Source organism: Fukomys damarensis, unplaced genomic scaffold, assembly GCF_012274545.1.
Source record: "Fukomys damarensis isolate Sample0158 unplaced genomic scaffold, DMR_v1.0_HiC HiC_scaffold_21, whole genome shotgun sequence".
Taxonomy (NCBI): domain Eukaryota; kingdom Metazoa; phylum Chordata; class Mammalia; order Rodentia; family Bathyergidae; genus Fukomys; species Fukomys damarensis.
This window is the reverse complement of record NW_022900933.1, coordinates 556,832-567,464: the sequence shown is the minus strand read 5'-3', so window position 1 is coordinate 567,464 and position 10,633 is coordinate 556,832. Positions and strand designations below refer to the sequence as shown.

The following is a 10,633-nucleotide window of genomic DNA, read 5'->3' as shown; positions in this document are numbered from 1 at the left end:
AGAAAATATCAGTATGGAGTGGTTCATTCATCAGCCCTGTCATTTGGAAAACACAGAGAACAAGTGAGAATTGATAGCAGCATATCTAATTGCATGATAAATGCCCTGATTAATTAATTGCTTGTGGACAAATTTGCTACCAGTCATTCCGTAGTTGTAGCAGAATCAATTTCTTCCTTTAATGTTTGGCTAAGAAGAGCAGCAAGTGCAGATGCTAAAGATTTGTGCCCTGCCTTCTGCCATCCTCACCTGCCTTCAGGATGTTCTGTTAATCACTTGCTTTAGCTCCCCTAATCTGTTCCCCTCCCCTCCCCTCTCCTCCCCTCTCCTTATCAAGTTCATAAAAAAAGGCTTAGCTTTTTTTTTCACCTCTTACAAGGCACTCTTAGGCCAAGGCTTTCTATTTATTTATTTATTTATTCATTTATTTATGGTACCGGGGATCAAACTTGGGTCCTTGTGCTCGTGAGGCAAGCAGTGGAACAACCGAGCTAAATCCCTAGCCCCCAAGGCTTTCTTTTTAAAGTCAAAATGAATTTCTCTAAAAGCTCAACACTTTTGTTTTTCTATTCCCAGCCATATAATATTACTAGAAGGAGCCAGAAATTCCCTCCCCAGAAGTAATGATCTACAAACCTTATGTAAACCGCCAGCTCCTGCAGGCTGCCCAAAACCTACTTAATGGCATCTGTCCTGGCTTTGCTGTACAGACAATCTTCTGAGAACCAGATCACTTTGGTTGGCAATTCAAAGCTCTCCAATTGGCTGGGCTGGGTCCTCACCTCCACTGGCCCTCACCCTGCCCTGCTTCACCTCCCACCCTGACTCTATTTCCCCTCTGAACCATGAACCTCTTAACTCTTGTCTTGCTTGTTTTCCTTGCACATGTGCCTTCTCTCCTGCTGTCACCTTGTGTAAACTTGTGACTTGTGTCAGGGGTGGTTCATTCCTAGAGGAACCAATTATTGCAGCTCTACCTGGAGTCATCCTATCAAAGGTGAAACATCTGGAACTCTGCAAGTTCTGTGACATAGCACAATGCCAAGAAGATTGCGCTCAAAAAGGTGAAGTTGGGGGGCAAATAGCCACAATCTTAAGAAAATCATATGTCTGTGAAATGAATAAATGGTTACATCAACAAAAAGTGGAGACCATGAAGAGAGATACATAATCCCAGAGTTTCTATTCATAAAAAGACATCACTGGATCTCCTGAGGGGTCTCTGGTTCAGTAAAAAAAACTAATAATTGAACCCAAGGTAAGAGGTTTTCAGTCTTTCCAAGGAAACAGCCTTTGGAGTAGCATGCTTTTTGATCTTGGGCTATTTTGCATTTGCAAGCCAGAGGCCAGATGTCTCTGTGCCTGCCTTCAGTCCACAGGGACAGGGTGCAGTCCCCACCCCGGCAGTCAGCACTTGAGCAGCAGAATAATGTTGACCTTATTCTCATTTGCATCCTTCTGGGCCCCAAATCTCAAGCTCCCTGTGGACCCCAGACAGGCTTTCAATGACTGCGTGCAACCTCCAACAGGGGTGTCACTTAGCCTTCCTTGCCCACCCCTACTCTTTTCTTCAAGTAGGAAAGTACTTCGATGACATCACCCATAGGATGTTTCTCCTTTCATGGTGAGGAGGGACACAGAGAACTGGGCTTCGTGCTACCAGAGAGTGGAGAGGGATGTTCCTAAGTTGTAGGCTCCTGTTGGAGCAAAACAGGTGCTCCTGAACCTTGTGGGAATGGTGGGGGAGAAGGTGAGTGATATCATTGTCCCATTGTGAGGGTAGAAATTTTTTATTGGGGCTGGGGATTTAGCTTAGTGATTCTTCCACCTGCCTTTCAAGTGCAATGACTCGAGTTTGAATCCTGGTAGGAAGAAAGAAAGAGAGAGAGAGAGACAGAGAGAGAAGAGAAAATTTTAAAATATTTATTCTTTTATTTACTTGACAGAGGGTCTCAGTATGTAGCCCAGGCTGGCCTTGAACTCATGGCAATCCTCCTGCCTCAGCCTCCTGAGTCCTGGGATTACAGGCATGTGCAACCACTCCCAGCTGGAAAATTTGAACTCCTTATAGCTGAGGGTTTCAAGGCAAGAGCTACAGCTTCCACAGGCTGCTGAATGTTCACAGCTTGGAGTTGGAGAGACTTTCGTAAGGTATTTGCTCTTCAAAGTCAAGCAGACACAGTTTTTGAATCCCTGTTCTGTCATCCAGTAGCTTTCTGAGTTTGGGAATGTTGTTTCACCGTTAAGGGCCTCAGCTGTCTCATCTACAATGCAGAGTTAATAATAGATGCTTTAAAGACTGCTGTGAGGATAGTGGAGGCTGTGTACGTAGGGGCACTATGCCCCTACATTTAGGAAGTGCCCAGTACAGCTTAGGTATTACCATTATCTCTAAGGAGACATTACCTTTTCTTTCATCAAGAAATGACATCTGTAAGCCATCGAGCACTGTGCCCCTGGTTCCACAGTTTCGATTTGGATTGAGCCCACAGTAGACAAGTCACGAGGGAGAGAGGTTCGGCCCTGGGTGCACAGATCCTCTCCCTTCTGCCTTCTCATCCGCTCCTTCCCAGGGCTGTCTTCCGATCAGGGCAAGTCCAGAGTCTCCACATAGGCGGGGCTTACAGACTCCCGGATGTGGGCTGGGGCTCGCCGCTGTGCTGCCCTGCATTGCTCTGGGGCAAGGGCCCCACCTTATTGAAGATCAAGGGCTCTGTGGGGCAGCAGAGTAACACGGGTCAGGTGGGCAGCTCCAGTGTCCTCCTTTTCTGGACGCCCACCTGTTACCTTGGACATGCTTCTACAGTTTTCCAGGAACTGCGGAGGCCGTGTTTCTCATCAGAGAGTTCCTCTCTCCCTTCTTTCATTTCTGCTCCCGATAGCTACTTTGGAAATGTGTTATTGGCTGCTCAGATATTACTTCACCAGAGAGGAAACAGCAGAGGACCTGACTCTATCCAGGGAGCAGCTCTAATGGAGGTGGTAAGCGTGTCTTCACACAGAACTTACAGTCAAGCAGAATGAACCGGCCTGCCGCTGTGTGGTCTGCTAGACAGAACATATTTTTCCAGGGAAGAGTCAAAGAGAACTTGAGGCTATAGCCAGGGACAATGGGAAAAACACAATGGAATAAATAAGAAATAAGCACAGTTCAACCTTAAAATGCAAAGTAAGGGAGGAGTGATGGTGATCCTGCCACAGGAATTGCAGCTTGGAACTAAGCTGAAAAAAGCCACAGTGACTGGGGATCAGGGAGTACTCTCTGAGGAATCCTTAGCCTGGACATAAAATTGTCACCTTGGCTTTCAGAGTAAAATATTAAAATTGGTAGCAGCGTTTCTTAGGTCTTTAGCTCTGTTTGTATTTGGATGTAAAATCCCATGGACCGTCTGACACTGGACTCCTGTGGCATCATTCTTAAGACACATGAAAAGCCAATCCAGGTGACTTTCTGTAATGAGGAAAGAGCCCACGGAGGTCCACAGATGCAGACCCAATTCCAAGATATAGAGGTGACTGTAATGAAAGCTAGATCTGAGGACACTTGAAGTGACAATGTGAGAGAAAACTGTGATTGTCCACAGAAGCTCAGTCCCTTCCTCTGCAGTCATGAAATCCCTTGTTTTGAACGAGCGCACAGACGCATGGCCAGGTCCTGGCCCACCTGGACTGACCGGGGAAGTTATGCACAAGTGCCAGGTGCTGCCCAAAAAGGGGCTGCAATGCCAGCAAGGAGTGAGCCACACTGGGTCACGTAGAAGAGGGATGCCCAGGCACGTCGGGGCAGTCAGAACCAGGACTTTAGGTGCCGGATGCAGCCGGCTCAGCCTGGCCCACTTTCAGCTGAATGGTGGGCTGAGAGGGAGCTCCTGTCTCCTCGGCCACCGTGGTTGGGGATCTCTGCTTTAGCTGCCAGACCTAAACGTTAGGTATCCAGCAGGTTCTCAAGAGGACTTGGGTTTGCAGAGCATATTACCCAGCATTTTTGCTTTTTAAATCTTATGTGGCTGGAAGCTTGGCATTTTGTATTCCCATGTGGTTTCATAGAGTTGAACAACTTGGGAATTAAATTGAAATATCTATTATTCTCCATGACAGTAATACTTCCAATTAGTTTTTCCAGTTCAACTCTGAAGTTTCCAGCTCTTCTCAAAGCCAACTACTTTTCCCTCATCCATAAAAATCTTCATGAGTAAATGCATTGTTTTAAAGGTCAAACTTACAAGAGGAAAGTTTAGGAAAAAGGAGAATATAAAAATATCAGTTGGATTGTATTGTAAAAACAGCACATTTATTCCTTCATTCATTTACCCCTTTTCCTTTTTAACTGCGCAGTTCATTATAGGCTGAAGTTACTGTTCGGAAGTTTATCAGTTTAATCTCAGTAAGCCTCCATGTGCTTTCCAAATGAAAGAGAGCTGATGATTGCAGACCTTTTTCCCCTATTGTGTGCCCATTGGTGAAAGGTATGCAGGGTTTTGACCTCACAGGATACACCTTTATTTTGAAGAAGGAAATTAATACAGTTACAGTAGGCTAACTCCTGGCAACTGGTGAACAATCTAGATATGTTTATGTTGGTTACCAGATAACCTTTAGAGAGGTGGCTTGGTGGCCTTTTAAAACTGTGAAGTTTTTTTACAGCACTGAAGAATGATAGAAAGCCCAAGTTTACAGCTACCCTAACCTTAAGGAGTTCATGGTCCAGGAAGGAAAAAATCAGTTAAAATTCATGTCACAGTATGATGAAGACTGAGGGGGGAGGAGATCTGAGAAGTATGGAGTTTTCTGTTTTGTTTGAGACATTCCAATACAGACTTCTCGGGCGGCTCCTGGATGAGGCCACCTTTTATCAGACTGTGTTTCAAGCCAATAGGTTTCAAATCAATCCTCTACGTTCCAATCCAATAAAAATTTGTGAAAATCCAATGTGTAACACAGACAGAGGCAGAGCTCCACACCTGATGATGGGAGGGGCAGTTTTCAGAGTCTGCTTGACTGGGCCAAGGGCCTCCCAGATGTCTGCCTGTGCCTGAGTATAATTCCAGAGGAGAGGAGCCTTTGAATCAGCAGACTGAGTGCAGGAGAGTGCCGGTGGCATCATCCAACCTATTGAAGACCTGGAGAAAACAAAGAGAGGAAAAGAGCATTTGGCTCCTCGCTTGAGCTACGACACCCATTTCTCCTGCTTTTGGAATTGGCACTTCTGATTCTTGGGTTTCGGGCTCAGATGAGGATTTAGCTCATTACTAATATCGGAGAAATAGAATTCCCAACCTGCTAGATGTCAGATATGCCACATTCGTGTCCCCTGAAGTTGAAGAATGAATTGTAAGGAGCAACAGAGGTTCAGTGTAAGAAGAGTTTATAGAGATGGCTCCAGAGGGACAGGTTTTGAGTGAGTCCTGAGTGGGTGGCCACCAAGGCCCTTTGTCAGGGGTGATTTATACAGCAAAGTCACAACCTGGGTGCAACATGGGTCAGACTACAATCAGCCTATAGGACTACAAGTGGGACTGCTTAGCTGATATTGGTCCAGGAGGGAAGTGGGTCCCATTGCAAGTGTACGCGGAAAGAACAAAGGCGTTTTGGTGAATGGATGAATCCAGAGGCTCTGGTCACCCATCTGGGCATCTGATGCCTATCTGGATTCCGTGAACCAGCCACTGCAAATGACAGAGTAATTCCAAGTTACTATTGATGCCTCAGGAAGGTACGTAGGTCTGGCCACTGCATCTATATTTGGAGGCCTGGCCTTCTTCAGATGGGCCTGCGTGCTCAATTCTGATGTCTTTATTTTCCACTGACTTCCTTGAGAACGGGTCCCTCTCTGACTATGTATTAATTTCTGTCTAACTTAACTGCCTATAATATTAACCTCCCACCCAATTCTCAGGCCTCTCAGGACTGAGACTTAGTATTACCTCCCCTGGTTCTTAAATCTAAAACCACACCACCAGCTTTCTTGGGCCTCCAGCTTGCAGATAGCACATCGTGGCACTGCTCAGCCTCCACACTAATGTAAGCCAGTGCCTCATAGTGCATCTCTTTCTGTCTCTCTCTATAATCTTATCAGCGCTGCTTCTCTGGGGAACCCTGACTAATACAGAAGGAGAGGAAAACTGGAGGCCTCTCCTGTAAACACCAGAATGTAGGCCAAGGGATGATATTGCTCTGAGGAATGGGGACTAGCATTACCATGTTTATGTAATATTCTCCTTTATAAAGAAAGAAGTCAGAGCACAGATACAGCCCAAACCATTGATAATAAATTTGCGGTCCTTGGCAAAGCCAAAATCAGCTAGCCCAATTAGCAGGCATCATCACTGGTGTGGTTTGGCTAAGTGTCTGCTAAAGCTCAATGGTTTAAGGGGCTGGTACCCAATCTAGCACCGATGGAAAGCTGTCTTTAAGAGGTCTTGGGGCCAGGAATTTAGCTCAGTGGTGCTGCCACCTGCCTCACAAGCACAAGATCATGAGTTTGATCCTTGGTTAAAAAAAAAAAGGTCTTGGGTCTTGGGTCTTCAGAATCTCAAAGACCCTGCCCCTTCCTGTCTTTGTTCCTGGATGGTGATGTGAACAGTTTGTTCTGCCCCATAGTCCCCATAGTTGCCATCCAGCATCCCTACCAGAGGCCCAAAGCTATGGGGCCAACTGATCTTGGAGTGGAACCTCCAAGCCATAAGCCAAATAAAAATTTTCTCTTCTAATTATCTCAGCTATTTCATTAGAGTAATGAGGAGCTGCTTCATACCTTTTAACACAAATCTGCCAGACTCTGAATACACACACACACACACACACACACACACACACACACACACACCAATGGGGAACAAGGCGGCAGTTTTGTGATGCTCACTAAGAATGTTGTACCCTCCCTAATGTGGCTGCTTCAGGAGGGGCAGCAGCTCAGCAGAGGCAAAGGATGAAATTTATTACTGTATCACAGAAAAGTGAGTCACAAAGCAGCAGAAAGAAAAAAACAAACCCTTTTCCTGCTGAGAGACCTTCCCACCCACCTGCTTTTTACCAAGGAATCATCAACATGAATCACTGCAAGGTGGGAAGTGGTGTTTGCCTTTAGATACACGCAGTTGCAACAGCAAAGCCTGGAGGAAGTGGGCACCTCTGCCTCTTCTCAACAGGCCACCTGGGCTCCAGAACTCTCAGAGGTCTCAACCCTCCATGCTTTTGCGGGCAGAGCCAGTCCCTCAGCATCTGGTGCTCCTTCACCCTCCCCTACCTCCAGCAGGGTTTGTACCTCTGCTCAGGTCAGCTTGCCTCTTGTAGTTCTAATGCTATAGGCACGAGTCAGATTTACACATTTGGCCTAGAAAAATGCTCTGCAAACACATTTACACTAATGATGACACAGCATTGATGTGTGCACTAATGTAGGCACTGAGAAGAGTCTGGAGCTGAAATTTCCTTGTTAAAAAGTACAAAAATCTGCCAGGCTTGGTGGCACATGCCTGTAATCCCAGCAGTTGGGAGGCTGAGGCAGGAGGATCACTGAGAGTTTGAGACCAGCCTGGGCTACACAGTGAGTTCCAGAACAGTCAGAACTACATAGTGAGACCCTGTCTCAAAAAAAAAAAAAAAAAAAAAAAAAAAAAAAAAAAAAAAAAAAGGTATAAAAATCCATATGGTCCTTTCTCTCATTTAGGATTAAACCATCCCAAAGAATCAATCTTTATCTAGAATATTGGAATTTTAGAGCTGAAACTTCCCAGTCTGTGGGTCCTGAATGCCTCTAAAATATGATGAAAGCTACAGACCCTGTCCCAGGAACATTCACAGAAATTTGCAGTTTCAGAGGGTACTGTCCTCCTGTTGTTTGGAGATGTGTCCCCTAAAGGTGTGTGACTTCACAGTGACTTCAAGACCTCCCACGAGATCTAAACTCCTGAAAATTCTATCACTTCCCATTTGCCACTGAGTACCAGGCCTTTCTTAGGCTGACAAGCATTTTCTTTCTCCAATTATAAGAAAATTGCTGGGCTGAGGAATAGAGCCTGCCATTACCATTCTGTCAAGTCAATCTTTATTGGTCTGTTCAATAAGCTGGTCAGGTTGAGGGCCCTGTCCCTTTAGCTGCGGCCTGCGGAATATTTAGGTTCCAGTAGAATATAGACCAGGAAGCTGTTAAGTAAATGTGCTGCCTTTTTCCTTCTCCATTTCTCCCTTGGTCTCTTCCTGATCATCACCTTTAACCTTGCTTTGTAATCACATTATTCTCCTGCTTAAAACAGTTGAGTGACTTACCTTATCCTGCAGGATGAAGGCCAACCTCCTTGATGTGTTTCCAAGGCCATCCACCTTCCTCCTCTGGCCTTACCATTGGTCAGGGTCCAGAGGGCTCCCAACATGGAGGAGGACGACCTAAGCCCACACTGCCCTCAGAGTGAGTTTGTTGACTCTTATCGCAGAGAAAGAATCTTCAGGACATGTCAGGAAGAGACATAAAAAGATTTGTTAGGCAGAATTGTAAGGAAATAGGCACATCACAGACTGGAGCTGGGTACATTGGGGAATTGGGGGTGGGAATCCATGGGACCTGTGGATCTATTAGAAGAGGTGGTCCTGTTCTGCAGAGGAAGGGAATGGGGTCCATCCATGGGTGGTGACCATCACTGGGGATGTGGGGCATTTTTAAGTGAAAAACAATGGTGGGGTCCATTTGCAGGTAAAAGGGAATCGCCTAGGCCTATTGTGTCTTCGAGGACCTTAGGAATATTTTTGGACTGAGTCTGTGCTCTGAACTTGCAGTTTATATAAAAAAGTACAATTTTAAATGTATTATTTTCCTTGTCTTCCAAGATGAACGAAAGCTGAAGTCCAGCTCTGGCACTCAGAGATCTGGGGACATTCTGGTGAGTCTCTTCCTCTCTCTGACCCCCGATTCTGCTTTGTTAGGTACTTATTTAGACAGCGGGAGCCTTCAATGGCATGCTCGCTACCAGGTTCGCACAGTAAATGCTCAGTACGTTAGCTTAAGTCACTACATGTGTCTCCTTCAGATCTGACATGTCCTCCAAGGCCTATATGTCAAAGGCTTGCTTCCCTAGCCCTTGGCCCCACTGGGAAATGGTGGAATTTTTAAGAGATGATGCTTAGGAGGCAGCCTTCAGTCACTAGGGGGCTTGCCCTGGTCTTTTGTGTGCTCTTTCTCTTTTTAACCACCACATGCTCCCCCCAGGATGTTCTGCCTCACCGCAGGCCCAAAAGCAGCATGGCTAATTAACCATTGACTGAAACCTTTAAAACTGTGAGCCAAAATGAACTTTCCCTCTTTTTTTCCCATTAAATTTATTGGTGCATTAAAAGCAAAAGTTAGACTTACATTTATCATTGGGATCTTGTACCTTTACATGATATGTCTTGGTTCTTGATTTTTCCCCCATACCCCTGTCCTCCTTTCACCCCCTTCACTGAACTTTCTCTCTTTATAAGTTGATGTGTTGGGTATTTTGTTATAGTAAGAGAAAACTGACTAATACACTATGAAACTAATGCAGTTAGCAATAGAGAGCTGAATGAGCCACTCCTTCCCCTACATTCAACTGTAAACACTACTTTAATGGTTTCCCATGCTTCCACTTTCTTAAAAGAGTTACAAAATAAAATAACAAAAGCCTAAGAGATCGCCATGCCCTAGGTGGCAGAGCACTGGCACCAGTGATAGATTTAGTAGGTGAACCTAAAGTCAGAGGCATCTGGACTTTAAATTCTGAAAGCCTGAGTTATTGGCCTCTTTTGCTCCTTTTCCCTTTTCCTAGTTCCTGCTGCTACCTTCTCACTGATCTTCAAAAAGCAGCTACATATTACTTACTCCAGAGTGTATGCTTGGCAATTCTTTCCTCACCATACACAAGAACCTGGACAGTTTTGGCTCACTCAACTGTTACAAAACTATCAACTTTGTCACCTCAAAGGGAATCTCTAGGAATAATGCTGTTAAAGGTGTACCAATTCCTATAAAACTGTCTGGAATTTTTGGTGTAACACATACAACCAAGCTCTACCAGTATTTGTTCACCATTAAAAAACATCTGTAGGAAAAAATGAGCGACAACAACTCAGCCACTCCAAGATTTGTAAAATAACAACTTGGGAAAGAAAAAAAAAAAAGGATGAAGTAGATCCAAGGAACCAGGAGAGATCTGACAGGAAAATTAAAAGCTACAGAGAATTAAATAGACAGAATGCAACATGGAAAAGGGAAGAGACAGTTTGCACTGGCTGCTTGGATCCTGGCTTATAGCTCACAGGAAATAGAGACTGAACCTACAGAGACAAAATAAGTGCTGGGGTTACCAGGATGTCTCCGGGAGAAATGTGGCAGCAGAACAGACTAGCAGTTGCTGTGATCTGCTGGAACAGCACAGAATTCTACTCTCATGGGAGTCATTTGACAAACAACAACTGGGGAATGTCTCTACTAGAAGCACCTGTCATCTCCCTAGAGGGAGTGTTTGCTTTGACTCCATTCCGGGGAAGGGTTGATTGTTTGAACATGGGAGTCAGAGCACCCCCATGGCTTCACTCTAGGGTCCCCTGTGTGACATTTCCACAGTGACTGGGTGAGAGACAGCCATGGAGAGACAGCTGGGTCTGGGTATAGTCTGGA

The 10,633-nt window shown here is 45.3% G+C and overlaps 1 long non-coding RNA gene across 1 annotated transcript; it reads left to right on the top strand.

Annotated features, from left to right (window-relative positions):
• Positions 1–8,201: 8,201 nt before the first annotated feature.
• On the top strand, positions 8,202–9,805 carry LOC117287139. Its single transcript, XR_004518354.1, has 3 exons — positions 8,202–8,407; positions 8,824–8,876; positions 9,783–9,805. It is a non-coding gene; the product is annotated as an uncharacterized LOC117287139 (long non-coding RNA).
• Positions 9,806–10,633: the final 828 nt, after the last annotated feature.